The 12,083-nt window shown below is 36.0% G+C and overlaps 1 non-coding gene across 1 annotated transcript; it reads left to right on the top strand.

Moving 5' to 3' along the window:
- The first annotated feature begins 11,551 nt into the window (after nucleotides 1-11,551).
- LOC121227784 (small nucleolar RNA R71) lies at nucleotides 11,552-11,657 on the top strand. Its single transcript, XR_005925307.1, has one exon. It is a non-coding gene; the product is annotated as a small nucleolar RNA R71 (small nucleolar RNA).
- The last annotated feature ends 426 nt before the right edge of the window (nucleotides 11,658-12,083 follow it).

Genomic DNA, 12,083 nt, shown 5'->3' with positions numbered 1-12,083 from the left:
AGAGAGAGTCACCTGGGAGTTCTTTCAGATAGAGTTTTGAAAGAAATATATCAGTCAACTGTTTCTGGATCAAAGGCATAAAGAGTTTTTAGAACTGAAACAAGGCCGCATGACTGTAACCAAATATGAAAGATAATTTGTACAGTTGAGCAAGTACGCTTAGGAATATGTTTCTACTGAAGAGATTATGTATAAGCAGTTTGTTGATGGGTTGAACGAAGATATTAAACTTCTGGTCGAGATATTAGATTTAAAAAAATTCGTTATGTTAGTTGACCGGGCTTGCAAAGCCGAAGACTTTAGCCGAGAAAAGAAGAAAGATGATTCAGAAGCTAAAGATTCGAGAAAAAGACTGATGAATAAACCTCATCATTCTTCATCAAAGAAATCCTGAGATTCATATAGTCGATCGAATGCATCAGTGGGATATCAAAATAAAGATCGTGGAAATCAACATGTGAGTTCTAAAGCTCAAGTAACTTCTTTCTCGAGCGTTGGCAGTGTAAGAAATAACAAACTCGAGTGCCAATGTGTGGGAGACGTTATTTTGGAGAGTCCTGGAATAAGAATGTTAAAGCTTGTTTCAAATGTGGCTTGCCAGATCACTTTATCCAAGGCTGCCCAGAGTTATCCGAGAAAAATAAATTTCAGAATGCAAGAATAAGTAATAAGGCTGTGAGAGGGAGACCACCAAGAAATACAGGGAATGTGTCCAGTGGTAGAGGTGTGACTAGGGATTCAACTGTGAGATCCGAAGCTAAAGCACCTGCCAGAGCTTACTCTATTCGGACTCGTGATGAAGTGTCATCTCTAGATGTTATTACGAGTACATTATCTCTTTAGAACACTAATGTGATTGCTTTAATTGATCCTGAATTGACACATTCATATGTTTGTGAGAATTTAGTGTCTAGTAAGAAATTGCCTGCTGAAATTACTAAGTTTATGATTACAGTATCGAACCCCTTAGGCAAGTATGTTCTAGTTGACAAAGTATGCAAGAACTGTCCTTTAATGACTCGGGGTTACTATTTTCTGGCTGACTTGATTCTTTTACCATTTGATAAGTTCAATGTGATTCTGGGTATGGATTGGTTAACTCTACATGACGCCATTGTGAATTGTAGATGAAAGATTATAGAATTGAAGTGTCAAAATAATGAAATTCTTCGGATTGAATCTGATGAGTCGGATGGATTGTTTATATTGATTTCATCGATGTCGACTCAAAGATATGTCAAAAATAGTTGAATGCGTACCTAGCATATGTTTTAGATACCAAGGTGTCTAAAAAGAAGATTGAATTGGTGCTTGTAGTTTGTGAATATCCGGATGTATATCTAGAAGAATTGCAAGGGTTGCCACTAGTTAGAGAGGTTGAGTTTGCTATTGAGTTAGTATCGGGAACTTTGCCAATATCTATAGCTCCGTACAAAATGGCTTCAACAGAGTTGAAAGAGTTGAAAGCTTAGTTGCAAGAGTTAACATATAGAGGTTTTGCATGGCAAAGTTCTTTGCCCCGGGGTGCACTTGTATTGTTAGTAAAGAAGAAAGATGGGTCATTGAGAATGTTTATTGACTATCATCAGCTCAATAAGGTTACGGTAACGAAAATGTATGTGTTACTGAGAATAGACGATTTGTTTGATTAGTTGAAAAGTGCAACAGTGTTTTCAGAGGTTGATTTGAGATCGGGTTATTATCAGTTGCAAGTTAAGTTATGCCTTTTGGACTAATTAATGCTCCTTCCATTTTTATAGATTTGATGAATAGGATCTTTAGACCGTATTTAGACAGATTTGTTGTTGTGTCCATTGACGACATTCTGATCTATTCACAAGATGAGTCTGTGCATGCCGAGCACTTGAGGATTGTGTTGTAAACCTTGAGAGATAAGCAAATATATGCTAAATTCAGAAAATGTGAGTTTTGGCTTCGGGAATTCAATTTTTTGGGACATATTGTCTCGAGGGATGGCATTCGAATTGATCCGAGCAAGATTTCTGCAGTTGTTGACTGGACACCACCTAGAAATGTATCCGAGGTCAAAAGCTTTCTGGGATTAGCTGGTTACTATAAACACTTTGTAAAAGGGTTCTCGATAATTGCTACACTGATGACTAGACTGCTACAGAAAGATGTAAAGTTTGAATGGTCCGAGAAATGTCAACAAAGTTTTGATCAACTGAAACATTTGTTAACTAAGGCACCACTGTTGGTTCAAACTGAGTCGGGTAAAGAATTTTTTATTAACATTGATGCGTAATTGAATGGTTTAGGTTATGTATTGATGCAAAAGGGAAAAGTGATAGCTTATGCTTCCAGACAGTTGAAGACGCAAGAAAAGAATTATCCGATGCATGAATTAGAATTGGCTGCTATAGTTTTTGCATTGAAAATATGGCGTCATCATTTGTATGGTGAAAAATGTCACATCTTTACTTATCATAAAAGCTTAAAGTATATTATGACTCAAAAATATTTGAATATGTGACAATGGAGATGGCTTGAATTACTAAAAGACTATGAGTTAGTAATTGATTATCAACCGGGGAAAGAAAATGTGGTCGCAGATGGTTTGAATAGAAAGTCATTGTTTTCCTTGAGAGCAATGAATATACAGTTGACATTATCCGATGATGGTTCGATCTTAGCTAAGTTAAAAGCTAAACCAATATTTCTTCAGTAAATTTGTAAAGCTCAGAAATGTGATAGTGAAGCTAAAAGAGTGCAATGCGAGTCAACTAGTGATTCAGAGTTCCAAATCGGATCTGATGATTGTTTGATGTTTCGAGATAAATTCTGCATACCAAAAAATTCAGAGTATATTCAAAAAAATTTACACTAGGCACATAGTGGTTGTTTATCCGTTCATCTTGGAAGTACTAAAATGTACAACGATTTGAAACAAATGTATTGGTTGTCGGGTATGAAACGAGACATTTTTGAATTTTTAACGAGATGTTTAGTGTGTCAGCAAGTTAAAGCTGAAGATCAAGTACCTTCGGGTTTGCTTCAACCAGTGATGATAGCAGAGTGGAAATGGGATAGAGTTACGATGGATTTCGTATCAGGATTGCCTTTTTCTCTAAAAAAGAAAGATGGTATTTGGGTTTTCGTTGATCGATTAACGAAATAAGCACATTTCATTTCGGTACGTACTGACTATTCACTCGATAGATTAGATGAATTGTACATTGCTGAGACCGTTAGTTTGCATGGGGTGCCAATTTCAATTATTTCAGATAGAGATCCAAGGTTTACGTCATGGTTTTAGAAGAAATAATAGGAAGCTTTAGGTACGAAGTTGAATTTCAGTACAGCTTTTCATCTGCAAATCGATGGTCAGTCTAAGAGAGTAATTCAGATTCTTTAAGATATGCTCAGATGTTTTTTTTTAGAGTTTAAAGGCAACTGGGAGAAATATTTGCTGCTGACTGAATTTGCATATAATAACAACTTTCAATCGAGCATAATGATGGCTCCATATGAAGCATTGTATGGTCACAAATACCAAACTCCATTGTACTAGACTGAGCTTAGCGAGAAACAGATTCACGGGGTTGATTTGGTTAGAGAAATCGAAGAGAAAGTGAAAATAATTTGTGACTATTTGAAAGTAAATTTTGATTGACAGAAATCATATGCAGATTTGAAACGGAAAGACATTGAATTTCAGATCGGTGATAGAGTGCTCTTAAAAGTATCTCTGTGGAAGAAAATACTTCGTTTCGGTCGCAAAGGCAAATTGAGTCCAAGTTTTATTAGACCGTTTGAGATTATTGAACGAATAGGGCAGTGGCATATCGACTAGCTTTATCAACTGAGTTAGAAAAGATCCACAATGTATTTCATGTGTCGATGTTGTGCTGATATAGATTTGATCTGTCACATGTGATTTCTCTGTCAGAGATTGAAATTTAACCTGATATGATATACAACGAAGAACTGATTAGAGTTCTAGCTCGAGAAGTCAAAGAATTGAGAAATAAATGCATAGCTTTAGTAAAAGTCCTATGGCATCATCACCGTATCGAAGAGGCTACATGAGAGTCCGAAGAAGCTAGGAGAAAACAATACCCTAATCTATTAACTGGTAAGATTTTCAGGGACGAAAATTACTGAGGGGGAGAGTTGTAACAACCATTTTTATTCAAATTAGAATAGTGGTTTTGAGACCACAAATCTGAGTTTGAAAATTTATTTTAACATTATTTTAAGTGTTTACAGCATGATAGTATATATGTGTGAAAGTTTCGTGAAGAAATTTTATCGTTTGAATAGTTAATTTGATAAAAAGAACTAAATCGCGTAAAGCGTAAATATTGAGTTCTAATAGCTATTGTCTATTAAAGTGAAGTTCCTTATGTTGTAATTATACCATTATAATGATGGGTGGAAAATATGGGCTTATAATAATTGTTTTAAGTGATTAATATTAAAGGTTAAAATAGTAATTATAAAACAACTTAAGTTAAATAACAAAAACATTATGTTTTAACCTTCATTAAGCCACCACCACCGATTTAAGGATAGAAAAACACCATTTTAAAGCTTGAAATTTCAGCAACTTCACTTAGTTATTAAGGTATGATTTTTGAATGATTTCTATCTTTTTGTGATTGCTGCAATTAGTATTATCTAGCACAGGGACTATTTTGTAAAACTGTTAAAATTTGTGAGAGTTGCCATTGATGAATATATGAGTATTTTCATGTTTAATGATAGATTATGAATGTTTGTTGTTAGTTAAACAAGTTTTGTTAAGTTATTTTTAGTGACAATGCAAATTAGGGGCTAATTTCTAAAAATGTGAAATGTGTAGGGCAAAAGTGTAAATGTGTCTTAAAGTGTGTTTTAGATTAAATTGAATGAATAGATGATTAAATAAGTTAATTCTAAATATATTTAGATCAAGAAAAGAGAAATACAGATTTGGATTCGGGAAAAGATAAAGTTATCGACTAATTGACTCGATTCACCATTTTAATATCTGAAGTAAGTTCGTATGTTATAATTTCATTTCAAATGTATTTTATGTGCTTTGATATAGCATGAATTATGATTATGTGATTACAAAAAAGTTAGGAAATGATTTGATGAAGATTCGACAACTAGAATCTCAGTTCAACCTTAGGAATAGTTTAGGATGCTAGTGACATAGGGATATCTTGAGTTGGCTCCGGGCCATGATTTAGCACTTTGGGTGCAAGATAAATCGATTTGGCTTCGGGCCATGCATATAGGCTGATTTGGCTTCGGGCCATGATATCAAAATTTCAGATAAGTTACTTTGATTTGGCTTCAGGCCATGGTATAGGTACTTATGGTGTAAGATCCTTGAGTATCCGATTTCTATTCTGAATGGTTCAATGGGTAAATGAAAGATGTGGTTGAGTATGAAGCTGGTACGATATGGTACATGTACTTACGGTAATGAATTGAGTTTTAAAACTATGGAATTGATAAGTTCTTTGGTAAGTTATGCGAATGATCATTTGATAGCTTTGAGATTTAATAGAATTGTTGTATATTGTTTTCTATTATTTAAATGACTAATGAATGGTGATAGTTGCTTATTGTTAACATATGAGCTTACTAAGGTTTAAAGCTTACATTGTTTATTTTTTCTATGTTTTATAGTGAATTTAAAGCTAACTCGGATTTGGAGATCGTCGGAGACATCGTCACACTATCTACCTATCACTTGGTACCTCTGAACTTTGGTATATTAAGTATATGGCATGTATAGGGACTTTGACTCATGTAAATTATCTTTTAGTAATGATTTTGAACAACTGAATTGACTTGTAAATGTTTATATTTTGGTTTGTATATATATAGCCATGTCTGATGGATTATTTTGGTTTGTTTGATATATTTGAATAATGTACATATATGTATAGTTATGTGTTGTGAATTGAGTTGGTTGATAGTTATGTGACGATTGTTGATAATAGGTACTATGAATGGTAAATTAATGAATTATGGTTATTGGTATGCTTGCAAATTTAGGTCAAATAATGCATATTTAATAATGGTTGTTCTGATGATTTGAGAAGTCAAGGATTGGTGTGGAATGAGATAGCATATTGTGGTATTTATGTGCGTTGAATTGGTTAGTATGGAAATGGTAGGATTTAGGCTTAGCTTAGTTGTTTTGGATTGCATAATTTGCTATGGTTTGGTGTCATTTGTGTCGGTGAAGATGTGTACCAAACGGGGTGGTAAAATGGCTTGGTAAATAGCCTATTTTTGTCCACACGGGCAGAGACACGGGCCTGTGTCTCAACCGTTTTTGACACAGGGTCATGTTACATGGCCATGAGTACCCTGGTGTGGTCTTAAAAATCAAGTCAGTATGCTCTACATGGCTTCATACATGGACGTGTGACTTGACTGTGTGGCATAAGTTAGTATACCCTACAGGATTGGCACGGCCTAGTACACAGCCTGGTACACGAGTGTGTGTGGCCATTTTTAGGGTATTTGGGCTAGCCACACGAGAGTGTGTGTTGGCCGTGTGACCTAAGGCAGAGAGTTACATGGGGTTGGACACGGACTGGGACATGGCCATGTGCTCCCATTTCGAATGTCTACACGGCTTGTGGCACTCACACAGCCTGGCCACAAGGGCGTGTGTCCCCTATTTTGAGAAAAATTTTCAAAGTTTTGTGAAAGTTTCTTGAACTATTGGTTTAGTCCCCAACCACTTCCAGAGCATGTTTTCGGCCTTATTGGCTCGTATGAGGGACAATTTGATCTAAATTGAATAATGATTGTGTGAATTGGTTTACATGTATGTGAAAAGTATGATTAAATGTATTATAAGTCCGGTAATGCTCCGTGACCCTATTCCGACATTGAATACGGGTGAGGGGTGTTACATTGTAGAAGTTGGACTAGGGTCCTTGTCCACTCCTATTTTCATGTTGGTTCCCCACATAGTACACTGACATAGGATTTGATGGAAAATTCTTAAAACAATGACCTTCCCCACAGTACACACAAGAAACTTCTTCAAACAGACTTGGTGGCTAAGCTGTAAAATTATTAGCACTATTAATGGTAAATTGTTTTAACAAAGAGGAAATAGACGATACCTGAGCTGATAACAAAGTGACGGCGTCAACTTCATGAACTCCGACTACACGTCTTCCTGAAGCTGTTCGATTTGTAACACCCCTTAGCCGTATTTGACGCCAGAATAGGGTATGAGGTATTACCGGACTTAAACACAAACAAACATACATTTCGAAATCATAATTTTTTGTCCAAACTAAAACCATTCATATACAATCACAGTATCCCTAATACGAGCTATGAGGCCCAAAAATTAGTTTGGAGGTGGTTCGGGACTAAATTGAGAATTGTAGAAAATTTCACATCACTTAGAAAATTTTCCACTAAACAGGGGTCACATGCCCGTGTGGATATGGGAGACGCCCGTGAGGGCAGGCCGTGTGGTGACACACGCCCGTGTCCTAACCCCATGTAACTCTCTTTTTGTCACCCAAGAACAAATTGAAGACACACGGCCAAGTCACACGCCCATGTGCTAGGCCGTATGGTTGATTTAAAAATTATGATTTTTCATGAAATAGGAGCAAACTTCACATGCCCAGGACACATGCCCGTGCCTAAGGCCATGTCATCCACACGGCTGAGACACACGCCCGTGTCTTTGCCCATGTACTCAATTCTGAGCATTTTGTTTTGCAAAAATTAGGGTGCAGGGGACACACGGCCTAACACATGCCTGTAGGGTAGACTGTGTGTCACAGACGGCCTAGACACACGCCCATGTGCCTACCCGTGTGGACAAAAATAAGGCTATTTACCAAGCCATATTTCTACCCTTTATTGCACACACATACACAACACAACATAGCACCAATCCAATCGTTTACATACAACCAAATCAGCCACAACCAAGACATCAACACATCATTTACATGCTACTATCTATCATGCACAAATATCATATACTTATCAACTCAATCAAGTAAATTCCCACATCCAAGAAAAACATCATCATGTAAATTGATTATACCAAAAGTAGCCAATTTTGAATGGCCTTATACAAAATGAACTTTCAACCAACAAAATCTAACACATTTGGCCAAATCAATTATGACACATAACAAAATAACCAAGTCCCCTATATATGCCATAACTCAAAATGTTGAATTCATTTGTACCAAAATATTTTATGATAGTGTGAGTAGATCTCTAACGGTCACTGATCCCCGCTAGCTTGGTGACATTATAAGACAAGGGAAAGGAAAACGGAGTAAGCTTTATCGCTTAGTAAGTCCCTATGTAAATAATAAGCATCATAACCACACATCTAATGTACAATTAGCATGATAAAAATTAACATGAATGATATCAAAATGTTTAGTCTTAACTTACTCAATCATAACCATACTAAGGGTTCATCACTTATCGAGCTCATTACGTATGAGTTTTACGTACATATCTGTACCGATTCGTAACATACCATAGTCTTTCACAACTTTGACATTCCCATTGAACACTCAAAAATCTTGCACATAAGTTCCACATATGTAGCCAAGCTACCACATATCTCATAGTACATATAGACTCATTTTCGAGCTACTCACTGGCTTGTTCACACAAGCTGTCAGTCAAGAAATAGCTACACAGTACTGCTCACACAAGCTGTCAGGTATCCGCAACTCATGCTGAACTACCCAACCATTAGTAGGACGTACGAGACCAGCACCCGGATCACATAAACACATGGGTTCCTAGTGACATTTCACTCGTATCCTATTCTATTCCTAAGGCTCAACTGAGAATTCTCACTTGTTGAAACTTGCTGAATACGTCCAAGCAGTCAATCACAATTCATACAATACAAAGTATTTAAAACATAAATATAACAATGTATTATTTACATGCGAACTTACCTCGGTACAAAAATAATAGAATTTCACCTAATCGTCAAACACTTTGTTTTTCCCCTGATCTAGTTCCGAACCTCGTTTATCTCGATCTATAATAACAAATTTAACTTATTTAATAACACATTATTCAATTCAGTCCAAAAATCATATCATGGCAAAATTATATTTTTGCCCCTAATGTTTTACATTTTTACAATTTAGTCTCTAGTCTCGTAAATTGAAATGTATTCAATTTCTTCAAAACCCAAGCCTAGCTGAACCATTTTCATACTTATAACAGCCCACATTTTCCACTCAATCACACTATTACTACTTATTTTATAACTTTTATAAATAGGTCATTTTTGACATTTTTATCGAAAATCACTTAGCAAAAGTTCTTTATCTAACACTGATAAACGCCAAATTATACATATTTTTACCCTAAATTCTTAGCATATTTATGGATGTTTATTATTTTTGAATTTTGGTGCTCTTAATCTGGTTATTTCATGTTTTGTACTCAGGAGAGCACCAAGACTCAAAATGAGCCAAAAACGAGCAAAAAAGGGACAAAATGGACCAAATCGAGAAGATGACACGGCTTAAGCCTTGCCACACGAGCAGCTCACACGCCCGTGTCTTTCGAGGGTGTCGACCAAGGCTTTCATGATTCACACGGCCTGGCCATTGACCCACACGACCGTGTGCAATTTAACGGATCGAACACGGCCTGGCAATCACGTCACATAGCCGTGGCACACGGGCGTGTCCCTTTTTCAAGAAGCTGTATTTTACACAGAAAAGGATACTTAGGGAGGAAGAAAGCCAATCCAAAGCCTATATAAACACCCTAAGTATGACTTAGAAAGGGGGCCTCCCTCTAGAACTTTTCTAGAGTACAAAACCACATGCCGGGAATTACTTGAAGGAAGCCAGACGATCTATCCAAAAAGCCGGAGCTACTTCAAGACTGAAGATCTCTCTCAGAATTCATTCAAGGGTTTTAAAGTTTTCTTTATGTTTTGTTATTTTCATACTTTTGAGATGTACTCTTATTTTATTATGAACTAAACCCCTTAGATACCTAAGGGGGCTGAAACCTATGATGGATCTTGGTATTATTATCTGAACTGTATGATAAATACTTGATTTGTTCTTAATTATGTGTTCTTAATGCTTGAGTTAATATTCCGGGTATTGATTCATGATTTAATGTACTTATGTAGAGGAGTAAAAGTCCCTGTCTAAGAGTAGATTTGGCATAATTAAGCGGAGTTGATCGAACGCCTGGAAATAGGGTTACAAGATTTTGCCGGATTAGGGTGAAACCTAATATGGGAATCCATAGATCGATTTACTGCTTCCCTAGGGGTTTTAATTAAGAAAGAGATTTCAATTAATTCAATTAAGGGTTAGACGTTATTAGTCTCGAAAGAGATAATAATATAGGTTAGGGAATCTCACGGATCAAGTCAAGTGAATAAATCGTCTGGTTTAGAGTCAGATAACAAGTGAAATCTAGGTGGATTCCTCCTTGGGTGTCGTCTTTATCAATTACTCTTCTTCAAGTCTTTTTCCAAATTTTCTCTTTGCTTTAGTTTAATTAGTTAAATAGTTTAGTTAATTAGTTTAATAAACAACCCCTCTTTATTTCTAGGTTAAATAATAAAAAGATAGTTATTTCTAGTACTTTTGGTTCCCTTGGGTACGATATCCCGGTCTTGCCATTACTATACTATTGTTCGATAGGTGTGCTTGCCTTTTCGTCGTGATAATAGTTAGTCTAGGTTTGATCTTCATTATAAATATCTATTACTCGTTACGAATCACGCGATCAAACACCAAACATTCATTTTCTACCATTAGACATAAAAATACAAAAATATCTATGATGGTTCAAGCCTTAGACCTTAATCATACCTCAAATTAGTGCTAAAATAGGTAGATCGAGTTACAACGACTTCAAAAATGTAAAGAGCATTAAAAACGGGGCAAGAACAGACTTACAATCGAGCTTAAAAGCTTGAAAAACCCTAGATATGTCTTCCTCTTATAAATTTTGGCCAAGGGGTAGAAGATGAGCAAAAATTGGCTTTTAATTTGCTTATTAATTCATTTAATTACCAAAAGACCAAAATGCCCTTTTCTTAAAACACTAAAATTTCTTTTAGTTCATGTCCATTTTTGTCCAATAACTTAACAAATGGTCTATTTACCATCTAATGACCTTCAATTTAAATTTCATAGCAATTAGACACGTCTAGCTTCTAGAACTCAAGTTTTGTACTTTTTTCAATTTAGTCCTTTTTACTAAATTGAGTGCTCAAACGTCAAAATTTTCAAATGAAATTTTCACAGAATCATTCCATAAAACTGTAGACCATAAAAATACAAGAAAAATAAAATTTTCTAGGTCAGATTCGTGGTCTCGAAATCACTATTCTGATTAGGCCCAAAACTGGGTTGTTACACGATTTGTTAGCCATTGATAGTTATTACTCGCGATCCTCTCGATGATCTCATAAGCCTCATTATAAGACTTAGACAAAATTGCACCATTCGTAGAAGCATCTACCATCAATCTTGTATGTGTATTGAGACGATTATAGAATGTCTCCAACTGGATACAATGAGGAATCCTATGATGAGGACACTTACGAAGTAACTCCTTGAATCTCTCCCAAGCCTCATACAAAATTCGTCATCCAATTTTTGGACAGTTGTGATCTCGTTCCTCAACTTAGCGTTTTTGCTAGGTGGGAAATACTTAACCAAAAATCTCTCTTCTACTTTTTTCCATGTAGATATGGAAATTGGTGGCAATGAATTGAGCCATGCATGTGCTCGATCTCACAATAAGTACAGAAACAACTTCAAACTCAATGCATATTCAGCCACATCGGCTATCTTGAATGAACACTCACCTCCATAAACAATTGAAGGTGGAGATGTGGATCATCCGTGGGCATACCATTGAATTGGCCCACCGTTTGGAGCATTTGAAACACCACTGGTTTCAATTCAAATTGGGTTGCCTCAATATCCAGCCTTTTAAGTCCTGGATTTAACTTACTGAAAAATGGCACAGCATATTGTCTGATGCATCGATCCCTATCATCGGCAATTAGGATAGGGTTCCGTACATGACCGGCTTCATTACCTTGGTCT

Source organism: Gossypium hirsutum, chromosome A03 (genome assembly GCF_007990345.1).
Source record: "Gossypium hirsutum isolate 1008001.06 chromosome A03, Gossypium_hirsutum_v2.1, whole genome shotgun sequence".
Lineage (NCBI taxonomy): Eukaryota > Viridiplantae > Streptophyta > Magnoliopsida > Malvales > Malvaceae > Gossypium > Gossypium hirsutum.
Note: the sequence above shows the minus strand (reverse complement) of the source record. Positions and strands in the feature narration are given on the sequence as shown.